The 25,284-nt window shown below is 46.7% G+C and overlaps 1 protein-coding gene across 1 annotated transcript in view; it reads left to right on the forward strand.

Annotated features, from left to right (window-relative positions):
* The window catches only part of cdh22 (cadherin 22), an 882,037-nt gene that overhangs the window by 223,222 nt on the left and 633,531 nt on the right, over positions 1 to 25,284 (forward strand). The window lies entirely within an intron of this gene.

The following is a 25,284-nucleotide window of genomic DNA, read 5'->3' on the forward strand; positions in this document are numbered from 1 at the left end:
ACGCCGCTCTACGTATCAAATCCCACCTTCCAAAGTACAGACGGATAGAAACTAGAAATATTAAACATGGCCATAATACAATAACAGTAACCAATTTAAGCGTAAATGGCTCCTTCAATGGCTTTTAGTCGCGTTCCTCAAAACAGGAAAGAAAATTAGGTGTCAACCGGAGAGACAAAGATTTGGTGAACTGTGGAGAGTGAGGCAAGAAAGCAAGGCTGTTCCACAGACACAATGAGCCAGGCAGGCCCCTGGACTCATTCTCGGATGGTTACATATTTTCACCACAGTGCAGTGTAAGCCATCCTACCACACAGAGTGGCCTCAATGCGGGGCTTAATTTTACAAAGGGGTTTAGATAGGAGCCAGCAACTGCTCTTGGGATGGTGTAAGCATCTTTGCTGGTCAATGCTGAGTGCTCATTCGTCTCATCCTGCCTTCTTGCATATTAAAGGATCTATTTTCAGTCTGTATGTCAGGCAACAAAATCCTATAATCTCCCTCTTGGATTTGGAGATGGACAATCAAGTTTTGCTTTCCAGACATATAATCATTCCAGTCCCTGTACTTCCAAATGCAACATACAAACTTAACCGTTTCATATGAATTTTCTTCCCTCAGTGTTTTTTTTCTTAATCGAAGCACTAACATATTAAAAACCATCAGATGTAATTAATGTTGTAGCTAATAGTGTCTCACTACGATTGGCAAGGGTAATTTCTGACTGTAATCTGTGGTTCAATTGCTGGCTTGGTTGACTGGTGGGACCCTGAAGCTATTTGGCCTGAACTTGCCTGAGTTGTTGTTCTCACCATCCACCCATGTGGTGAATTTGCAGATAGACCCAGTGTACATTACTGTATTTTTGCATTAGTGAGACTACGATGAAACAGCGGTGAGACAGGAAGATAGAGGGAGATCTGGGAATGGGGAGGGGAAGAGAGGGACAGAGGAACTATCTAAAATTGGAGAAGTCAATGTTCATACCACTGGGCTGCAAGCTGCCCAGGCGAAATATGAGGTGCTGTTCCATCAATTTCCGGTGGGCCTCACTATGGCACTGGAGGAGGCCCATGACAGAAAGGTCAGACTGGGAATGGGAGGGGGAGTTGAAGTGCTCAGCCACCGGGAGACCAGTTTGGCCAACGCGGACCGAGCGCAGGTGTTGAGCGAAGCAGAGAGATCTTGAGACCCAAATCCATAGCTCTTTGAATGAGGCAACACAAGTAGATGGGATGGTAAAGGAGATGTGTCGTATGTTTGCATTTATTGATTGGGACATTGAATATAGAGTCAGGAAGTTATGATGCAGCTTTGCCGGACTTTGCTTAGGCCATATTTGGAGTATTGCATACAGTATTGTGGGATGAAGGGCCTGGTCCTGTGCTGTACTTTTCTATGTTCTATGTTCCACATCTTGTGCGTGACTGATGCAGCAATTGTATCATTGGTGTAAGGGTGTTTTACCTGCTTCAGTTTGCCAGCTGGAAGTGCCTGGCCAAACAGGTAGAGTTACTGCTTTACAGTGCCAGGGACCCAGGTTTGATCCTGCCTACAGGGTGCTGCCTGTACAGAGTTTGTACATTGACCCTGTGACCACGTGGGTTTTCTCCAGTGCTTTGGTTCCTCCCACATCTCAAAAACCTGTAGGTTTATATGTTAATTGGCTTTTGTAAATTGTCCTTGGGTGTAGGAACTAGTCATGGAGTCATAGAGTGATACAGTGTGGAAACAGGCCCATTGGCCCAAATCGCCCACACCGGCCAACAATGTCCCAGCTACACTAGTCCCACTTGCCTGCGCTTGGTCCATATCCCTCCAATCCATGTACCTGTCCTAAAGGTTATTGAAATGTAGCTGTTCCTGATTTTGTTCTCAATGTTGGGGGAGTCCAGAACCGGGGGCCACAGTCTAAGTATAAAGGGGAGGCCATTTAAAACTGAGGTGAGAAGAAACTTTTTCACCCACAGAGTTGTGAATTTGTGGAATTCTCTGCCACAGAAGGCAGTGGAGGCCAATTTACTGGATTAATTTAAAAGAGAGTTAGATAGAGCTCTGGGGGCTAGCGGAATCAAGGGATATGTGGAGAAGGCAGGCACGGGTTACTGATTGTGGATGATCAGCCATGATCACATTGAAAGGCGGTGCTGGCTCGAAGGGCCAAATGGCCTCCTCCTGCATCTATTTTCTATGTTTCTATGTTTCTATCGGTGTAGGACTACAACAGACTGAGTTATTATCGTTTTTAAAGCTGCAAAGAGCTGAACGTGTTGGCCAAGTCGAGATGCCCTCCAGAAGGTGGGCCTTCCTTGAGCTGCTACCACCATCTGGTGAAGCTGCACTCATGTTGAGGCAGAGTTCCAGGATTTGGTGCCAACGACAGTGAAGGACTGGTGGAATATTTCAAAGTCATGATTGTGGGAGCATGCAGGCTGTGGTGTTCCCACACACTTGGCACCTTTGTCGTGCATATGAAGACCCTCCCATGTTGGAGATGGTAGAAGTCACAGACTTGGAAGGAGCTGTCAGAGTAGCCTGGGTGAGTAACCACAGTACATTTTGTAGCTGGGCACACTGTGGTGGTGGGAGTGAATGTTTAGGGTGGTAGGTTGTGTACCAGTCAAGTGGACTGCTTTGCTGTAGATCGTGTAACACTTGCATTCAAGAGAGAGCTGGATAGAGCTCTTAAGGATAGCGGAGTCAGGGGGTATGGGGAGAGGGCAGGAACGGGGTACTGATTGAGAATGATCAGCCATGATCACATTGAATGGCGGTGCTGGCTCGAAGGGCCGAATGGCCCCCTCCTGCACCTATTGTCTATTGTCTATTGTTGAAAGTGGCATTCAAGAAAGTCAAGCGGACAGTGTTCACTGATTTGGTTTTTGCTAGCCATGCATCAATCGTTTTAGTCTAGTTTAGAGATACAGCGAGGAAACAGGCCCTTCGGCCCACCGAGTCCGCACCGACCAGCGATCCCCGCACATTAATACTATCCTACACACAATTTACACTCAAACCAATCCAATTAACCTACAAACCTGTGTGTCTTTGGAGTGTGGGAGGAAACCAAAGATCTCGGAGAAAACTCACGCGGTCACGGAGAGAACGTACAAACTCCACACGGTCAGCATCCGAAGCCAGGAATGGACCCGGGTCTCTGGCGCTGCAAGCACTGTAAGGCAACAACTCTACCACTGTGCCACCGTGCGGCACCTTTTTGGCCTGCTTCAAGAACCATGGTCATTCTGCACAGCCCACTGAAGCCTGCTCCAACCATTCAACACCCTTTATACAAACTCCATTTTCTTTATTTGCTCCTTCACATTTCCATCTCCTCCACACAGATTCCACAGATTCACCTGCACACAAGAGGCCATTTAGATTGAACGGTTAGCCTACCAATCTGTGCATCTTTGGAATTTGGGAGATAACCGGAACGCCATTGGAAAATCCGTGTGGTCACAAGGAGAGCGTGCAAACTCCAAGCAGTCAGCAGCATTAGGCAAGATTGAACTCAGGTTGCTGGAACTGTGAGGCAGTGACTCTACCACTCGTGCCATTGTGCTGCCCATAGTGTTCCTGGTCAATGGTAAACCCGAGAGTATTGATGATGTTACCCAACTAAGTGAAGGTGGGTCGACCCTCCCTTGGTGGAGATGGTCATTAGCAGATCCTAAAGCCTTGAGCTTTGTGAGTTACTGAATTCTGCAATGCCTAGGCTTGGTCTGAAACATGACTGAAGAATATCCAGGTCTATGTATTTGTATGTCGGTCACATATCCCCCATCCCATAGCCGTGAGTATTTAGATATCTTATGCAATCCCAGGACTAAATACAAATGCTGGCAAGATAGCTCTCAGTTTTGTTTCCATAGGATTTTTAAACCACTCATCACCTAAAAAAGGCCTTGCATCTAATGTGCGACAGTCAATGTCCAGATTTAAAGTTGGAAAGAATATAAGAGAGACATTTCATCCAGAAAAGTGGTACAACGGTAGAGTTGCTGCTTCACAGTGCCTGAAGGCCCGGGTTCGATCCTGACTACAGGTGCCGTCTGTACGGAGTTTGTACGTTCTCCCCGTGACCTGCGTGGGTTTTCTCCGAGATCTTCGGTTTCCTCCCACACTCCAAGGACGTACAGGCACGTAGGTTAACTGGCTTGGCGTAAGTGTGAATTGGCCTGAGTGTGTGTAGGATAGTGTTAATGTGCGGGGATCGCTGGTCGGCGCGGACCCGGTGGGCCGGAAGGGCCTGTTTCCACGTTTCAGGTCGATCAAATCCCGAACAAACAGACTTAAGAACAGTTTTTACCCCAGGGCCATACGAGAACTGAACACTACCTTTGCACTAGGCAACACCGTTAAAAAATCTTGTACTTAATATAATTGTATTTAATTGTATTTATGTATTTATTTGTTTTTGCATTTATTGCATATATGTTTGTACGCACCGTCAGGATTGGCTATTTTTTAATTTCGTTGTACTCGTTGCAATGACAATAAATGAATATTATTATATATTATTATTATTATGTTGGCGTGGACTCGGTGTATCTCTAAATGAAACTAAACTAAACTAAACCTTCTGGAATGCAGACTACATTTACAGGGAGTTCTAATCCATGACGTACTCTCTCCAAACTTCAATTAAATCCCTATTGACCTCATCCCTCACCTGGCAGGAAGTAATTAGATTGGGGCCTTACAGGTGCACTGCAGAACCTCCATCGCAGAATAAGACACTGAATAATAACATTGCTAGAAAATGACGCATTAATGGATTTCAATACCAACCACTTCCGCAGAATTTGAAAAATACTGCGCCATTTTAAAACAATGCAAATCGAAAACATATGCTATAAATTGTATTTAAAAATCCAGATCAGTTTTGCCTAACTGACTGAGAAGGAGCCTTAGTTAGTTAGGTTGACTTAAAGGTAGGAGGGTCTTGGCCCGAAACGTCACCCATTCCTTCTCCCCAGGGATGCTGCCTGTGTTGCTGAGTTACTCCAGCATTTTGGGGTCTGTCTGTGTAAGTTAAAGGTCCACGCTGCGTGCTAAATAGAGCCACTGCAGACAATCTGGAAGGGCTGATACCACAGCAGACAGGGGGGGCAAACATTAGTGCAGAGCACCAGAGAGAGAGACAAGGTGCGGGGAAAGATAACGGCAGCAAACAGCGATGGATCAAATGAACAACAACAAAGGAGATAGAAATTAGGTTGATGAAGAAACAAAAACTGATTAGCATGCCTTAAAATGTTTTCTTTTAGTAGGAGTAAAATTGCCAGGGTGTTTAGAGAGTTTTTTAAATCATTATTTTTTTGGCACAAAGGCATTTCTGCCAATGTTGCCATCTATTCTGAATCGTCCATCCCGTGTCGAGGATTTGTGCAGATGAGAGGTTGATGGTTGGCATGGGCTCCAGTCAGGTCGAGTTTATTGGTTGAATAGTTTTTTTATTGTCACGTATGCACAGCCTGGTGACATTCTTTTCCACATTCCCACAAATGCACAGTCGCCATATGTTGGTACCGTTTTTCCAAAGTAAAAGACAAAAGTCCAAAGTCTGGTCCACGTGTCAGAATTCCTGGACAACCTCCGATCCAGGTAAGCTCAGGTAAGCCCCAAGTTGCTGCAGGCCATCGCCCTCTGTCCCACTCCTCTCCCGACCACCTCTGTGTCTCGGATCATCAGTCCGAAGAAGGAACTTCAGTCCGAAGAAGGAACTTCAGTCCGAAGAAGGATCTCGACCCGAAATGTCACCCACTCCTTCTCTCCCGAGATGCTGCCTGACCCGCTGAGTTACTCCAGCATTTTGTGTCTACCCCCTCTGTGTCTCGGTGGGTGTCTCCTGACATATACAGACGTATGTTGAGGTAGAGGTTCAATGAAAGATTTTGCTTGCACTGGCACATGGTGGGCTGAAGGGCTTGTTTCTGTGTTCTATCACTTTATGACTCGATAACTAATTGCCCCTAAACTGAGAAGACTGTTCTCACCATCCCCGACCTCCCTTTTACTGATGCAGAATGGTCAGTCCTCCGTCCATGATGGCGGCGCCTAACGGCAGCGGCTGACTAGCAGTCTGTCCGTCTTTTTTTTTCCTTTTTTTGTTGTGTGTCGGTGTTGGGATGGTTTTTATATATATTTTTTTGGTTGTGTATGTGTGGGAAGGGGTGGTGGTGTGGGTGGGTGGGTGTGGGGGGGGGGGGGGAAATTTTCTCTTCCTCACGGCGCGGGGTGCAGCTCGGCTGCGGGGCCTAACATCCCCCGGTGCGGCTTGGCCGCTGGACTTTACATCCCCCGGTGCGGCTTGGCCGCTGGACTTAACAGTGCCCGGTGCAGCTCGGCTGCGGGGCTTAACACCGCCCGGTGCAGCTCGGCTGCGGGGCTTAACATCGCCCGGTGCAGCTCGGCTGCGGGGCTTAACATCGCCCGGTGCAGCTCGGCTGCGGGGCTTTACATCGCTGGTGCGGCTCGGCTGCGGGGCTTTACATCGCTGGTGCGGCTCGGCTGCGGGACTTAGCATCGCCCGGTGCGGCTCGGCCGCGGGGCTTTACATCGCCCGGTGCAGCTCGACCACGGGACTTTACATCGCCCGGTGCGGCTCGACCACGGGACTTAGCTGCGCAAGGCTTGGTCGCGGGCCTTTCATCGCCCGGTTCGGCCACGAGACGTTTCAGCGCCCGGTGCGGGGACTGTGCGGGTCGGTCGGGGACGAGCTGTCTGTCCGTGGGCGTGGGGAAGAGAGTGGAAGTTTTGTTGCCTCCATCACAGTGAGGGGGTGTTTGGAGTCACTGTGATGGACGTTTGTGTTGGGGTCATGTGTCTTGTGTTCTTTTTTTTCTTTCTTTCTATGACTGCTATGTAGTTTTGTTCGGTACTTCGGTACCGAACGACAAATAAAGCTCTGTTATACTGTTATAGTGTCCGACGGTATGGGGCAGTGATGAAGAGGTGGGGTCTCGTGGACAGTGCCTTCTGTGAGTGTGGGGGCCCAACACAGACAGTGGAGCACATCGTCACCGGTTGCCCCAAACACCGCCCACCGAATGGTGAAGGAGGTGTGATTGACCTGGACGATGACATGTTGGCCTGGCTCGCCTCAACGGAGCTGCAGGTCTAAAAGACATACGACAGAAGAAGAAGAAGACGTCAGTCCTCAGCAGAGGCCTCCGGTCCACACTTCAATGCGCTCCGGACACACCACGATGCGAACCTCTTCTTCTATCGCCTCCTCCTCCAGACCTTTCCCTCTGGCGAGGGGTCCCCGCCATCCAGTAATGACCCCTTCTCCCATCTCCAACATTCCTCTCCCCACATGACCACCTCGTGCTGGCCTTCTACCCTCGGAGCACCTCAACTGCCGGAGTGACATCAAGCGCCTTGACTTCTTCTCTTCCCTTACCCACTCCATTCTCACCGCCTCTCAAAGCACAGCCCTCCTCTCACTCAGCAACAATCCCAACGTGGTTCTTAAACCCACCGACAAGGGAAGTACCATTGGAGTCTGACAGGCTTTCCTGGCCTAGTCAATGGATATTTTTAAAGCAGGGATAGATAGATTCTTGATTGGTTTAGAGATACAGCGCCGACCAGCGATCCCCGCACATAAACACTAACCTACACCCACTAGGGACAATTTTTATATTTACCAAGCCCATTAACCTGCAAACCTGCACGTCTTTGGAGTGTGGGAGGAAATCGAAGATCTTGGAGAAAACCCACGCAGGTCACGGGGAGAACGTACAAACTCCATACAGACGGCACCCGTAGTCGGGATTGAACCCGGGTCACCGGCGCTGCATTCGCTGTAAGGCAGGAACTCTACCGCTGCGCCACCGTGCCGCTCGATTAGTACGGGTGTCAGGGGTTATGGGGAGAAGGTAGGAGAATGGGGTTAGGAGAGAGAGATAGATCAGCCACGATTGAATGGAGGAATAGACTTGATGGGCCGAATGGCCTAATCCTACTCCTATCACTTATGAACTTGAACTCCACTGTGCTGAGACCAGGCGCCAGGTTTTGGACACCCTCTCATACCTTCCCTTTGCACATGACCCCACAGATGAACACAAGGCCACCACATCTCAGACTGTTTCTGATCTCATCACCTCTGACGATCTCCCCACCACAGCCTCCAACCTTATTGTTCCCCAGCCCTGCACTGCCCACTTCTATCCCCTACCCCCAAGATCCACCATCAGGACTGCCCTGGCAGACCCATTGTCTCATGTCTGCTTCTGCCCCATGGTATCTATCTCCAAATACCTTGATTCCAAACTATCCCCCATGTTTCCAGTCCCTTCCGAACGACATCTCCGACACCTCCCGCACTCCAATGCTTCAACAAACTGTCAATCTCTAGGCCCCCCCTTGCCTCATCCTGACCACGCGCGTTCAGTTCCTTTACACCTTCATGCCCCCACTAGGAAGATTCCAAGGCACTCTCGGTCTTCCTTGAACAGAGACTCCATCTATTTCCCTCTGCTACCATTCTCTTCCGCCTTATTCTCACCCTCAACAACTTCTCTTTTGACCCCTCTCACTTACTTCAAGTTAAAGTTGTAGTAATGGGCACTCGCATGGGCCCCAATTATATCTAGCCTTTGGTGGGTTATGTCGAACAGCCCATGGACCAAACATGCATTGGCACCATCCACCAACTCCTTCTCCACTGCATCTGTTCCCCACTGCATCTTTTCTCCACTGCATCTTTTGTCCACTGCATCTTTGCTCCACTGCATTGGGGCTGCCTGACCTGCTGAGTTACTCCAGCATTTTGTGAATAAACAGGTATGTAGGTTAATTGACTGGGTAAAATGTAAAAATTGTCCCTAGTGTGTGTAGGATAGTGTTAATGTGCGGGGATCGCTGGGCGGCGCGGACTCGGTGGGCCGAAGGGCCTGTTTCCGCGCTGTATCTCTAAATCTAATAAAAAATCTAAAAAAAAACCATCATCCAGTCCTTCTATCCCGAGACGCTGCCTATTCCGCTGAGATACTCCAACATTTTGAGTCTATCTTCGGTTTAAATCTGCATCTGCAGTTCTGACTGATAATCAGTTCTTGGTTGCGTGAGTTGTTTCAATTTTTTTCTGAAGGTACAAAGCATAACATTGTGAAAGAGGGTACGGGAATGCATCAGACCTAAGGAGAAAAACTTGCTGCATCAATTTGTTTATTATTACATAGGACATCTGATTGCAGCTCTGAGAATGATCAAACCAGAGGTATCCTTAAAATTGCAGCCGCCGTATACTGTAGTTTATGAAAGGTTAGAGAGTAAATTTCATAAATTACAGCTCTTGACAGCAAGGTACATTTGGATGCAAATTGGGCAACGTCATTATAAATCCGCATTCTCCAGCTTACTCTAAACATTTTACCATTCTAGTTAATGCACACGACCCACAGTTGGCAAAACAGTGCCTCGGCAGGATAATTATTTTGCATCAATCATTTCATTTGTTTGGATGTACAAAGGTGCAAACTTCAATTTATCAGTGGTGCTTATTGATGGGAAATAGAAAGAGTCCGTCTGGGCTGAAGAGAGGGTACTTGGAAGCTAACAATTTTCTCATTGTCATCCCAATTGAGACTCAATCACCCAAACACAATTGGACGTGGCCACTTCATTAACCCTGGTTGACAATCAACACACTGGTTCTCAGACTCAGTCACACATTTCATTCGTAGAAATGTTAATGTTCGGAAACTTAAACCTGCATTTATATGGTGCGGTCATGCCAAGTAGAGATTCAAAACTGTGTTTGACGAGATAAGCTACAGTTCACACCACATAGTCTTTTTAGTTTAGTTTGATATAGTGATACATTGTGGAAACAGGCCCTTCGGCCCACCAGTTCCGTGCCGACCAACAATCCCTGCACACTAACACCATCCTACGCACACTAGGAACGATTTATATTCATACCAAACCAATTAACCGACAAACCTGTACGTCTTTGGAGTGTGGGAGGAAACCAGAGATCCCGGAGAAAGCCCACGCAGGTCACGGGGAGAACGTGCAAACTCTGTACAGACAGCGCCCAAAGTCAGGATGGAACCCGGGTCTCTGGCGCTGCAAGGCAGTAGCTCTACCGCTGTGCCACCGTGCTGCCCTAAAGACAGCGGATTGCTGTTGATATAATTCACCCATCATGTTCATGGAACATGGAACAGTAATAGCCATCGTGGGCCTATAAGTCTTCAAGACAATTCATAACCTAAGATAAATCTAAACATGAATGTAGCTGCTGAAGAAAGTTGCTGGAGGTAAAATTATAAACTATACGATAGAGTACCGATACATCTGTTGATATCAATGCACCAACATATTAAATAGGACTTGGAGCTTCATTTTGTAAAGCCATTAATCGATTCGGTAACCTTGCAACTACCAAGCAGAAACATGGTATGGTATGATACTTTATTTGTTATATGTACCGAGTGAAATTCATTTTTGTATACAGTTCAGTACAAGTATCCTCCTTCAGACTGATGTCAGGGAAGGGGGTGGGATAAGATAGAATGTAGTCGGAGACAGGAAGACTAGTGGGAGAACTGGGAAGGGGGAGGGGAAAGCAAGGACTATCTGAAGTTTCTTGTCTCCGACCACATTCTACCTTTGCCTGCCCCCTCCCCTGACATCAGTCTGAAGAAGGGTCTCGACCCGAAACGTCACCCATTCCTTCTCTCCCGAGATGCTGCCTGACCCGCTGAGTTACTCCGGCATTTTGTGCCCACCTATTTGTTGCCAGCTCTTGCCCAACCCCTTCCTCTCAAGCTTTCTCCCAGCTATCTCCTCTCTACTCCATCAATCTGAAGAACGGTCCCGGCCATAACCATCGTCTGCCCATTTCCCTCCATAGATGCTGCCTGGCATGCTGAGTTTAGTTTAGTTTAGTGATACAGCGCAGAAACAGGCCCTTCGGCCCACCGATTCCATGCCAAACAGCGATCCCCGCACACTAACATTATACATTAGGGAAAATAGTACAATTGTACCAAGCCAATTAGCCTAGAAACCCGTACATCTTTGGAATGTGGAAGGAAACCGGAGATCCCGGAGAAAACCCACGCAGGTCATGGAGAGAACGTACAAACTCTGTATAGACAATAGACAATAGGTGCAGGAGTAGGCCATTCGGCCCTTCGAGCCAGCACCGCCATTCAATGTGATCATGGCTGATCATTCTCAATCAGTACCCCGTTCCTGCCTTCTCCCCATACCTCCTGACTCCGCTATCCTTAAATTCTCTATCTAGCTCTCTCTTGAATGTATTCAGAGAATTGGCCTCCACTGCCCTCTGAGGCAGAGAATTCCACAGATTCACAATTCTCAACTCTCTGACTAAAAAAGTTTTTCCTCATCTCTGTTCTAAATAGCCTACCCCTTATTCTCAAACTGTGGCCCCTGGTTCTGGACTCCCCCAACATTGGGAACATGTTTCCTGCCTCTAACATGTCCAACCCCTTAATAATCTTATACGTTTCGATAAGATCCCCTCTCATCCTTCTAAATTCCAGTGTATACAAACCTAGTCGCTCGAGTCTTTCAACATATGACAGTCCCAGTCCCTGTACAGACAACACCCATGGTCAGGATCTGGTGCTGTGAGGCAGCAACTCTACCGCTGCGCCACCGTGCCGCCATTCGACCGTTCAACCAAAGTTTTTTTTCCCCACAAGATGGGGGAATCAAGGACCAGAGGACATGAGTTTAAGGTGAAGGGGAACAGATTTAATAGGAATCTGAGGAGTAATGTTTTCACACATGTATGGAACAAGCTGCCAGAGGAGGCAGTTGAGGCTGGGACTATCCCAACGTTTAAGAAACAGTTAGACAGGTACATAGATAAGACAGGATTGGAGGAATATGGATTAAACGCGGGCAGGTGGGACTAGTGTAGCTGGGACATGTTGGCTGGTGTGGGCGTTGGGCCGAATGACCTGTTTCCACGCAGTATGTCTCAGTGACTCTCTGAGTTTAGTCTGGTAAAGTCTGCGGGCCGCGGTTGGAGCGTCGATCCCAGGCAAGGGATCGCAGGCTCTGATGGAAAGTCCACGCCCTGCGGTGGGGCTCAAAGTCAATCTTGGGCAAGGCCACCAGCTCCACGATGTTAGGCCGCAGAGTGACCGGAGATACGATCCGGAAAACAATCGCATCTCCGGCAAGGTCAGAGAAAAAAAGTTTCCCCCGACTCCCCCGACACTGGAATTTAGAAGGATGAGAGGAGATCTTATCGAAACGTATAAGATTATTAAGGGGTTGGACACGTTAGAGGCAGGAAACATGTTCCCAATGTTGGGGGAGTCCAGAACAAGGGGCCACAGTTTAAGAATAAGGGGTAGGCCATTTAGAACAGATGAGGAAAAACTTTTTCAGTCAGAGAGTTGTGAATCTGTGGAATTCTCTGCCTCAGAAGGCAGTGGAGGCCAATTCTCTGAATGCATTCAAGAGAGAGCTGGATAGAGCTCTTAAGGATAGCGGAGTCAGGGGGTATGGGGAGAAGGCAGGAACGGGGTACTGATTGAGAATGATCAGCCATGATCACATTGAATAGCGGTGCTGGCTCGAAGGGCCGAATGGCCTCCTCCTGCACCAATTGCCTATTGTCTATTGACTCCCTCTCCCCACCCTCCACATAAAACAAACGAGAGAACATTAACACAAACTTTACCAAAATAACAAAAAGAGTTCGAAAAGGACAGACAGACTGCAGGCGAAGCAGCCAGCGTGTGGCGCCCCCCAATGGCAGAGCAGGCTGGAGGAGTGTGTGGCTGGCCCTGGGTTCAGTTCCTATGCTGTGCGCATCTTTAAGCTGCGCGCAGGATTGAAATGTCATCGATGACAACTTCAGCACTGATTTTCAAATCAGGTGCTCAGAGAGAAACAACAACAGTGATCGGCCGAGCCCTGTGAACAACATTGATATTCACAAATTAATCAGCCATTTCCAGTCCCCGAGCACATTGCCTTCCACTCAAGGTGAACCGCGGCTGGCAAACCGAGGGGATGCTGATTGAAATGATTTCACAGGGCTCTCTTCCTCTGTGGAGTAATTAAAAGAACGTAACCCAAATTAAAACAGCTGTAATGAAGTCTTCCATAAAACAAATACATCTGGCACATGGAAAACAATTGCAAGATCTCAGCATCAAACACATTCTACAGTGTGCAGTTATTGGAGCCGAAAATTAGAAATGAATTAAGACAACAGTCTTGTTTAAAATTTGATTGTAGGCGCTGTAATTTCATCGAGAAAAGATAGAGGCATAGAAATGTTCTAATATAACATTTATGCATTCTGTGCTGCAGAAGCTAATCAGAAAACCAATTGCCAGATGTGATTTTTTTACATGATTGAAGGTCTCGTGTGTGCATGATGTGAGAGAGCATAACAAGAGGCCCTTCGGCCCAACTCATCCATGCTAACCAAGTTGCCAAACTCAGGTAATCCCACTTAGCTGCAACTAGTCAATATCCTTTAGACTTTAGAGATTTTGTGTGGAAACAAGCGCTTTGGCCCACCAGGTCCGCGCCGACCAGCGATCCCCCCACACACCAGCACCACCCTACACATGAGTGACAATTTACAGAAGCCAATTAACCGGCAAACCTGCACATCTTTGGAGTGTGGGAGGAAACCGGAGCACCCGGAGAAAACCCACGCAGGTCAAGGGGAGAACGTACAAACTCAGTCCAGGCAGCACCCGTAGTCAGGATCTCTGTCAAAGGTTATGGGGAGAAGGCAGGAGAATGGGGTTAGGAGGGAGAGATAGATCAGCCATGATTGAATGGCAGAGTAGACGATGGGCCAAATGGTCTAATTCTACTATCACTTATGATCGAACCTGGGTCTCTGGCACTGTAAGGCATCACCTACACCACTGTGTAAGGCAGCACCTACACCACTGTGTAAGGCAGCACTTACACCACTGTGTGAAGCAGCACCTACACCACTGTGTAAGGCAGCACCTACACCACTGTGTAAGGCAGCACCTACACCACTGTGTAAGGCATCACCTACACCACTGTGTAAGGCATCACCTACACCACTGTGTAAGGCAGCACCTACACCACTGTGTAAGGCAGCACCTACACCACTGTGTAAGGCAGCACCTACACCACTGTGTGAAGCAGCACCTACACCATTGTGTAAGGCAGCAACTCTACCACTGCACCACTCTGCTGCCCTCCAAAACGTTCCTATTCATGTAGACACAAAATGCTGGAGTAACTCAGCGGGACAGGCAACATCGCTGGAGAGAAGGAATGGGTGACGTTTCGGGTCAAGACCCTACTTCAGACTGAAGAAGGAAAGGCCACTCATTCCTTCTCTCCAGAGATGCTTCCTGTCCCGCTGAGTTGCTCCAGCATTTCGTTTCTATCTTCGTTTTAAACCAGCATCTGCAGTTCCTTCCTATTCCTATTCAGGCAGTTGTCTAAGTGTCTTTTAAATGTTTTAATTGTAGTTGGGCGGTCACGGTGGTGCAGCGGTAGAGTTGCTGCCTTACAGCGAATGCAGCGCCGGAGACCCGGGTTCGATCCCGACTACGGGTGCTGTCTGTACGGAGTTTGTTTGTTCTCCCCGTGACCTGCGTGGGTTTTCTCCGAGATCTTCAGTTCCCTCCCACACTCCAAAGACGTACAGATTTGTAGGCTAATTGGCTTGGTAAATCAAAAAATTGTCCCCAGTGGGTGTAGGATAGTGTTAATGTGTGGGGATCGCTGGTCGACGCGGACCCGGTGGGCCGAAGGGCCTGTTTCCGCGCTGTATCTCTAAACTAAACTAAACCAAACTGCTCACTTTCACCACTTCCTTTGGCGGCTTGTTCCAGGTGCCCAACATCATTTGTGTGAATAAGATGCCCCTCAGGGTCTCTCTCTCACTCTTTAGACTCCACTATCTCGGGGATATTGGGGACAAGACCGTACTCCTCATGATTTTATAAACCTCAGTATAGTCACCCCTCAGCCTCCCAGCCCCTCCTTGTCTCCCAAACCCGCCAGATCCAGTAACACCCGCGAGAAGGTCTTCTGCACCCTGTCCAGTTTCATGACATCAGATCACGGGGGTGAAGTGAAGAGGTGTGTGTACGCTTTGTGGTTCCGAGAATGGTGATGCTGTTGGGAAGCAAGAACATGAAGATTCAGGATTGAATTTGGGGCGTGGAAGAAGGATGGTTTAATTATCTTGTTGTGGGAGGGGGGAGTTGGGCTCGGGGGGCCTGCTGGCTGTGACAAAGAGATATTGAATTACACAGCGTGGAAACAAGGCCTTGGGTCTGCATCGCCCATGCCAGCCAAGGTGTTGGTCCAAACTAATCATGAATCTGAATCTGAATGACCTTTATTGTCATTCAAAATGAATTGAACGAAAATCATTGGCCACGCAGCCACAACAGTACAGAGTAAAAGACACAAGACACACAATTTTAACACAAACATCCATCACAGTGACTCCTCCAGACACCCCTTCACTGTGATGGAAGGCAAAAAGAAATTCTTCTCTCTTCCCCCATGCTTCTCCCACGGACAGATAGTTCGAATTCTGCCGAGGCGACCGAGGCTCCCGACTTGGCAAGGAGATGGAAGGTCCCGCGGACGAGCCGCGCCGGGCGATGGAAGGTCTGAACCATCCATGCCGACCAAACTAATCCTCTTTATTCACAAAATGCTGGAGTAACTCAGCAGGTCAGGCAGCATCTCGGGAGAGAAGGAATGGGTGACGTTTCGAGTCGAGACCCTTCTTCAGACTGATCTGCAGTTATTTTCTTAAACTAATCCCCACCTGCATGAGGCACATATACTCAGGGTACCACGGTGGTGCAAGATGGCCTCACAGCGCCAGAGACCTGGGTTTGATCCTGACATCAGGTGCTGTGTGGAGTTTGCACATTTTCCCTGTGACAGGTTTCCTCGAAGTGCTCTGGTCTCCTCCTGTAACCCAGAGACGTGCAGGTTTGTGGGTTAATTGGACTCTGTAAGTTGTCCCGTGCCTAGGCTGTGTATGAGAAAGTCCGATAACATGGAACTCGATCAGCCTGAAGAAGGGTCTCGACCCGAAACGTCACCCATTCTGTCTCTCCCGAGATGCTTGCTGCCTGACTCGTTGAGTTACTCCAGCATTTTGTGTCCACCTTCGATTTAAACCAGCACCTGCACTTTGTTTCCCGACACATCCTGGACAATTTACGGAGTCCAATTAACCTGCAAATCTGCGCGTCTTTCAGGTGCGGGAGGAAACCGGAGCAACCGGAGGAGACCCACGTGGTCACAGGGGAAAACGTGCAAACTCCACACTGCACCTGAGGTCAGGATCGAACCCAGGTCTCTGGCGCTGTGAGGCAGCAGCGGCTCTACCAGTTGTGCCACAGTGCTATCACACGCCATTGTGGCACCGTAAGGATATGTGCCTAACGCAGGCAAAGGGGATAAACATCTTGGTTGGCATGGATGGTTCAGGCCTTGTTTCCGTGCTGTCTTATTCAATATCTCTTAGACAGACTCTGGAGGGTCTTGGTCATGATCTTGGAGGGGAGGATGCTCCTCAAACTGTGGAGCGTCTTGGACAATACAGCTCACCCCCTCCATGACACACTGGTCAACCTGAGGAGCACCTTCAGCAACAGACTGGTTCCACCAAGATGCGGCACAGAATGCCACAGGAGATCCTTCTTCCCTGTGGCTATCAAAGTGTACAACTCCTCCCCCTTCTGTCGTGAGGTAGACTGAGACTGACTCCCCTTCCAAATATTTGCACATCCCCAAATCCTGGACTTTCCACTCGTCATTTTAATTTCATGTTACAAGCATCTTGCTGTGTTTTATGACTGTTGGCAGACCAATTTCCCTCCTGGGATAAATACAGTTCTATCGTATCGTACCGTTAAATCCAGCCCCTGAGCTGAACTCCCATCTTCCAAATCAAGCCAATTAAAACATCCTTCGTCAAAGCCCTAATTCAATCCTGAACCTTAATGTATAAGAAATTAACTGCAGATGCTGGTACAAATCGAAGGTATTTATTCACAAAATGCTGGAGTAACTCAGCAGGTCAGGCAGCATCTCGGGAGAGAAGGAATGGGTGACGTTTCTGGTCAAGACCCGAAACGTCACTGAACCTTTATGTCTTGCTTCGCAACAACATCAACATTCTTGAAACCACAAAGCAAACAATTTCCCCCAGATAATTGTGACCTTAAATCTGTATATTGCTTGTGACTTCCGAGGCCATTTGGCCCATCCGATCTCTGTCAGATCTCAGAGTAAGCTCATCAATCCTCGCTTACTTCCCATCAATCTATTCTCCCTCATATAGAAACATAGACATGGAAACATATAAAACAGGTGCAGGAAGAAGCCATTTGGCCCTTCGAGCCAGCACCGCCATTCTTTGTGATCATGGCTGATCATCCACAATCAGTAACCCGTGCCTGCCTTCTCCCCATATCCCTTGATTCCACTAGCCCCTAGAGCTCTATCTAACTCTCTTTTAAATTCATTTACTAATTCCCCCAAAATCCCTCACATAATTTGCAGCAGTCAATAATCTACTGAAACGGACAAAAACGTCCTACACAGTCACAGGGAGAACGTATAAACTCTACACAGACTTGCTGCAGCTTTACGTTCACTTTAGATGCAACAATAGCAATAGGAAATATACAATCAAGAGTGTTTTATTGTCATGTGTCCCAGACAGGACAATGACATTCTTACTTGCAGCAGCACAATAGAATATGTAAACCAATATATTTAAAGACGAGAAAAAACGTTCAGTGTGTATATATATATATATATATATATATATATATATACATACTCACACCTACATCCAATGTAGATCCATTCAATGCCGGTGAGATGAAGAGCACGAACAAGCAGTGAAGAACAGGCTGTCTATCATTCCTTAATTTCTCCCTGATATTCTAAATCAAATGTTTTAAAATTTCTTATTACTACAAAATTGCCAATTAAAGTCAATTAAAAAAGAACTTGTTTTCTGCGTGCTTTAACATGAATAAAATTAAAGCAATTTCCTTGCCATGTCAATTAACTGTCTTCCTCTGGCAACTTATTATACTGTCCACAAAATCTTTGCTTTCACATTTCCAGCATCAGCAGTATTTTGCTTTTGAATGTAGACTGAGAGGGGGGATATTAGTTCACCTTCAATAAACAGTGGACAACAAATATCACATTAATCATATATACCGTGATATATAAACAACGTGGATACGATGCGATAAGATGCATCTTTGTTTATCCCGCAGGGAAATTGGTCTGCCAACAGTCAAAAGGTACGGTTGCAAGGCATTGAAAGTGCATTATAATATAAACTAGACCAAGTGGACCCGTTAGGCCCAAACCTCTCCTACATTGGTGCAGCCCCCCCCCCTTCCCCTCCCCTCTGCCCCCTTCCTCTCCCCTCCCCTCTCCTCTCTGTGTTCTTAAGAGACAATGGGGGCTGATTAGTGCGGGAGTCTTTTGAAGGAAAGTTTTTTCTTCCCAGACGGTTTTGTTTTTATTCCTTTATTCAATAAACAAGCCTTTATTCTGCTTGTCAATTTCCAACATAACTTTTAAGTGGTTCCCTAGTTCCTGATCAAAATCACTTCATAACTAATTTGGCCTGTGCAATACAAATACTGTTTCCGAAGATAGTCACAGAATGCTGGAGTAACTCAGAGGGACAGGCAGCGTTTCTGGAGAGAAGGAATGGGTGACGTTTCAGGTCAAGACCCTTTTTCAGACTGAGAGTCAGGGGAAAGGGAAACGAGAGATATGAATGAATGAATGAATGAATGAATGAATGAATGAATGAATGAATAAGTTTATTGGCCAAGTATGTGCATATACAAGGAATGTGCCTTGGTGCTCCGCTCACAAATGACAACACAAACATACGGTTAACAATTAAGAATAAAGCATAACCACATCAAAACAATAAGGGTACAACATTACGGTCTAAACATGTGGGTGAAAATAAACCAGAGCAAAAAAGAGACTACAGACTTTGGTTATTGAGTAGAACTACCACTGGTGGAAAAAAAGCTGTTTTTATGTCTGGCTGTGGCTGCTTTGACAGTCCGGAGTCGCCTTCCAGAGGGAAGTGCTTCAAAGAGTTTGTGACCAGGGTGAGAGGGGTCGAAGAATATAGACGGTGAAGAAGAGACACGTAGAACAAATGAATGAAAGGTGTTCAAAAAAGTAAAGATGATAAAGGAAACAGGCCATTGTTAGCTGTTTGCTAGGTGAGAACGAGAAGCTGGTGTGACTTGAGTGGGGGAGGGATGGAGTGAGAAGGAATGAAGGGGTTACTTGAAGTTAGAGTAATTAATATTCATACCACTGGGCTGTAAGCTGTCCATGCGAAATATGAGGTGCTGTTCCTCCAATTTGCATTTAGCCTCACTCTGACAATGGAGGAGGCCTAGGACAGAAATGTCAGTGTGGGAATGGGAAGGTTAGACAATAGACAATAGACAATATGTGCAGGAGTAGGCCTTTCGGCCCTTCGAGCCAGCTCCGCCATTCAATGTGATCATAGCTGAAAGTAAAGTTCAATCAGCTTCCTCTTTGTTGACTGCGGGGTGACTTTTGAGAGGTAAATTAAATCATGCGGGGCATAGATAAGGTGGATGCTTATGGCCTGTTTAGTAGGGGAGTCTAAAACCAGAGGGCCCAGATTTAAGATGAGAGGAGAAAGATTTAAAAGCGACTCAAGGGGCAACTTTTTCACACAGAAGTTGGCAGGTAACATAGAATGAAATGCCAGAGAAAAGCGCAATGGTGGATACAATGACTATGTTTAACAAAACCTTTCGACAGCTACATGGGTAAAATAGAAAATTCAGAAGGATGGAGCCAAATGCAGGGAATTGGGAGCAGTTTGGGAAGATACCTTGGTAGGTTTAGAGTTTAGAGATACAGTGCGGAAACAGGCCCTTCGGCCCACTGAGTCCGTGCCGATCAGTGATCCCCGCACATTAACACTATCCTGCACACACTTTACATTCACGCCAAGCCAATTAACATACACACCTGTAAGTTTTTGGAGTGTGGGAGGAAACCGTAGATCTCAGAAAAAACCCACGCAGGTCACGGGGAGAACGTACAAACTCCGTGCAGACAGCGCCGGTAGTCGGGATCGAACTCGGGCCTCTGGCAGCAACTCTACCGCTGCGCCACCCTTTACCTCTGTCCCGCCCTCTACCTCTACCGCCCTGTGGATGAGCTGGGCTGAAACACCTAATTCCATGCTGTGTGACTTTGAATAATCTAATGTCCAGGACAATAGATGCACGTTGAAAAGGTTAATTTTGTAAAGCAGTTTGCCAATATTCCATTGAATATTTATCATTGAAGTTTCCTCACAGTTTCATAACTGGTTCATTTTTACACCACCGTGGCATCTATACTTTAGCACCAATATTACTGGGTCATAAACTCTGTTTTATTAATACAATGAATTTGAATAGAAAATGGCTCCAGCTTTTCAGATTATTTCTGCTGAACACAGATTGAACTGGGAAGCAACATTTGAAGTGGAATCACCTGGATAATGTGCTAGCATTTATGGTTTTAACTCATTTACTTTTGTGACTGCATTTAAAATATCAACACATTCATGAAGGAAGTATGACTTTCAAACAACCTTACGTGCTTAGAATGAAGTTCCATCTCCATCTGCGAGTCAAGAGACTTCAAAAGATTTTGACACATAAAGCTGGAGTAACTCAGTGGGTCAGACAGCATCTCTGGAGAAAAGGAATTGGTGACGTTTCGGGTCGAGACCCTTCTTCAGACCTTTTCTTCAGAGATGCTGTCTGACCCACTGACTTAAGGGCCTGTCCCACTTAGCCGATTTTAAGGCGACTTCCAGCGACTAGGCTGTCACCAACAGTTCGCCGGGGTGTCGCGGGCATGATCGGGAGGAGTCTTCAACGAATCGTAGCGGATCTCAGCGCATCGCTGAGAAATCAACCGGATTGAAATTTCTCGGCGACAGCTGGCATGTCGCCAGGTATCGTAGCTTATTGCGGGCGCTGTCGCACGCTGTCCCCAGGTTTGCTAGATGCATTTAGAAGCACATAATATTAAATTAAGTAAAGTCATTTGAAGATACCATAAAATACTTGTGTTTAACCAATTTATTTACCGTTAGGACATTTGACAGGTAGATTGGAGGCGACAGTTTGACGGTCAGGTAAGCGTGGGAATTTTCGCGATGTTTATGGCCATCAGCGATTACATTTAAAGTGGGCTCCCAACCCAGATATGCAACCCAGAAACCAGATATGCATCTCCCGTACATTTTCAAAGAATGCCCACACTCCGCACAAAAATCCATTTAACCACGTTTAAGTCAATCCAGTTCATGCCTTGTTACCGTGGAGCTTGGTTTTCAATTAACCCGGGCAAGATGTTATATTTAAAAACTCTCAAGTAATTACCGACTTGTCAGTGATTTCAGCGAAAATTAGGACGCCGGAGAAGCATTGATAAGTGTGGGAATTTTGCGATGTTTCCGAAGGCGCTGTAATCTCGACCTGACTCGGCATTGTCGTGGTCATTGTCGTCGGGTAAGAGAACATTTTGGCGATCTGCTATGACTTTGACAGTCGCCGGCAGTCGCCTAAAAAATCGCCTAAGTGGGACAGGTCCTTTACTCCAGCTTTTTGTGACTATCTTTGGCTTAAACCAGCATCTGCAGTTCCTTTCAACTAAAAAGATTTTGAGATGGTCTGTGGGAAATGTGGGAACAGTTCCCTTGCCATTCTGAGTAACTCTATGTGAGTATGATCAAGCACCAACTGGTCTGATTGCAGATGCATTTTATCCTATAGTTTCGTGCACCAGAGTTTGCCAGTCTTTCACATGTATTGATTTGTATTCCCAGGTACATTGTAGATGTGGACTGAGAGTCAGTGGAAAGGGAAACGAGAGATATAGACAGTGATGTGGAGAGATATCGAACAAATGAATGAAAGATGTGCAAAATGTAGCAATGATAAAGGATGCATCCCCCCTCTCTCTCCATCCCTACCCCACCCAACTTATACCAGCTTCAAAGTCGTCTTGTTGAGTCTCATTTGTAACTTGTTCTCACCTAGCCCACAGCTAACAATGGCCTGTTTCCTTGATCATCATACGTTTTAGCTGATACTTCATTCATTTTGTTCTATATCTCTCTCCATCACCATCTATGTCTCTCGTTTCCCTTTCCCCTGACTCTCAATCTGAAGAAGAGTCTCGACCCCGAAACATCTCCTATTCCTTTTCTCCAGCGACGCTGTCTGACCCGCTGAGGTACTCCAGCGTTTTGTGTCTATCTTCGGTTTAAACCGGCAATTGGGGCTCCATCGTATACATTGTCGATGTGGTTTCTGAGTGGCTTCTGTCAGAATGCATGCTCCAAACTCCAGTCTCTTTCACTTACTTCCGATTCATCAGTAGCAGAACTTCTCTTCCAGGTCCTTGACACAATACCAACTTTGCAATCTTTTAAATATACTTCAAATCTCAGCCATATCTGAAGAGCCTTCTAGAAACATAGAAACATAGAAAATAGGTGCAGGAGTAGGCCATTCGGCCCTTCGAGCCTGCACCGCCATTCAATATGATCATGGCTGATCATCCAACTGAGTATCCCGTACCTGCCTTCTCTCCATACCCCCTGATCCCTTTAGCCACAAGGGCCATATCTAACTCCCTCTTAAATATAGCCAATGAACTGGCCTCAACTACCTTCTGTGGCAGAGAATTCCACAGATTCACCACTCTCTGCGTGAAAAAAAACGTTCTCATCTCGGTCCTAAAAGACTTCCCCCTTATCCTTAAACTGTGACCCCTTGTTCTGGACTTCCCCAACATCGGGAACAATCTTCCTGCATCTAGCCTGTCCAACCCCTTAAGAATTTTGTAAGTTTCTATAAGATCCCCCCTCAATCTTCTAAATTCCAGCGAGTACAAGCCGAGTCTATCCAGCCTTTCTTCATATGAAAGTCCTGCCATCCCTGGAATCAATCTGGTGAACCTTCTCTGTACTCCCTCTATGGCAAGAATGTCTTTCCTCAGATTAGGAGACCAAAACTGTACGCAATACTCCAGGTGTGGTCTCACCAATGCCCTGTACAACTGCAACAGAACCTCCCTGCTCCTATACTCAAATCCCCTCGCTATGAATGCCAACATACCATTCGCTTTCTTCACTGCCTGCTGCACCTGCATGCCTACTTTCAATGACTGGTGTACCACGGCACCCAGGTCTCGTTGCATCTCCCCTTCTCCTAATCGGCCACCATTCTAGATGCAGTTATATCAGCAGAGCATTCAGCTTTAACTTTGCTTCATATACTTTTACACGGTTTTTACATGAAGGGCTGTGGTATCGGCATTGGTTTTGCACTGCAACAGTGAGTTATGATGTGGGGCCAATAAATCTGTTACAGTAAAGGGGCTCAGGGTGGGTTGAGTGAAGGGGCCGTGAGCACACTCCCACCCACCACCTCCAGCAATGAAACCCTATGGTGCACAAAGCCATGATCTGGAGAGAAGGAATGGGTCTGAAGAAGGGTCTCGACCCGAAACCTCACCCATTCCTTCTCTCGAGAGATGCTGCCTGACCCGCTGAGTTACTCCAGCATTTTGTGTCTGCCTACAATCCCAGAGGCATCACACTGTTGCCAATTCCCTCGTCATGCCAAGCCAATTTTGCCAATTTTGGTTTTGCACTGTTATGCTCTAGATTACTTAAAATATCTAATATATTGTATATTTGTTTTTGATGTTGTCGTTGTGTCTCGTGTCCCTGTAAAGCTGCGCAAGTATGATTTCACAGCTCGAGTTCATACCCTGCGCAGATGACAAATAAGCTCTCTTGAATCAAGACTTTCTCCCTTCCTCACCTTCCTGTAACTCCTCAGGCATTCCCACCTCATTAATCTCATCGCTGCACGAGTGAGTGGGTGCTGGCTTGGGCTGATTCCATTCTCTCTACTTCATTTACGTTTACGCCTCATCGAATGATTCATTGGTCTTCATTTAGATAACATCATGGAATCTTCCCAGCACACAAACTGAACTAGATAAGTCATAGCTAACTAGAACTAGATAAGACTGGATAACTAGACTAGATAAGTAGTCTAAGACTAGATAACTAGATAACTGAACTAGTCAAGTCATAGCTGTACAGCACAGAGAATGGCCCTTCGGCCCATCATGAACATAACAATCAGCAAATAGAGAACTAGCAAGGAACTGCAGATGCTTGTTTACTAGATCATCAAATACCTATTTATAGTAATTAAGGGCATAAGGTCATATGTACAGGAGGAGAATTAGGCCAATCAGCCCATCGTCTGCTCTGCCATTCAATCATAGCTGATCTATCGTTCCCTCCTAACCCCATTCTCCTGCCTTCTCCCCATAACCCCTGGCACCCGCACTAATCATGAATCTATCTATCTCTGCCTTAGCAGTATCCATCGACTAGTGGAAACTTCCTCTCCACATCCACTCTATCCAAGCCTTTCACTATTCAGTAAGTGTCAATGAGGTCCCCCCTCATCCTTCTAAACTCCAGCGAGTACAGGCCCAGTGCCGTCAAACGCTCATCATATGTAAACCCACTCATTCCTGGGATCATTCTCGTAAACCTCCTCTGGAACCTCTCCAGAGCCAGCACATCCTTCCTCAGATATGGGCCCAAAATTGGTCACGATACACCAAACCAGCGCCTTATCGAGCCTCAACATCACAGCCCTGTGTTTGTATTCTAGCCCTCTTGAAATAATTGCTAGCATTTCCTTTGCCTTCCTTACTGCCGATTCGACTTGCAAATTAACTTTTGTGAATCCTGCATCGGCACTTCCAAGTCCCTATGTTCTATATGTAATTCTATCTGTAAATTCTATATGTAAATGATAAATGCAAGCTGGCTGTATTGCCAAGAACACAAAGTCAATCACTTTGATTTTGAGGATAAAGATGGGTTTCATAAAATTATACAGCACAATAATCAGTCTGAAAAAGGGTCTCGACCCAAAACATCGCCTATGCCTTTTCTCCAGAGATGCTGTCTGACCCGCTGAGTTACTGGAGCCTTTTGTGTCTATCTTCACAATAACCAGGCCTTCACCCCACTTGTCCATGCCGAATAAGATGCCTTCCTGAGCTAATTCTATTTGCCAGCATTTGTCTTACATTCTTCTAAACCTTCCCTACTCTAATTCCTATTCATGTATTAAGTCCTATTCATGCAACTGT

This window comes from Rhinoraja longicauda, chromosome 22 (assembly GCF_053455715.1).
Source record: "Rhinoraja longicauda isolate Sanriku21f chromosome 22, sRhiLon1.1, whole genome shotgun sequence".
NCBI classification, from domain to species: Eukaryota; Metazoa; Chordata; class Chondrichthyes; order Rajiformes; family Arhynchobatidae; genus Rhinoraja; species Rhinoraja longicauda.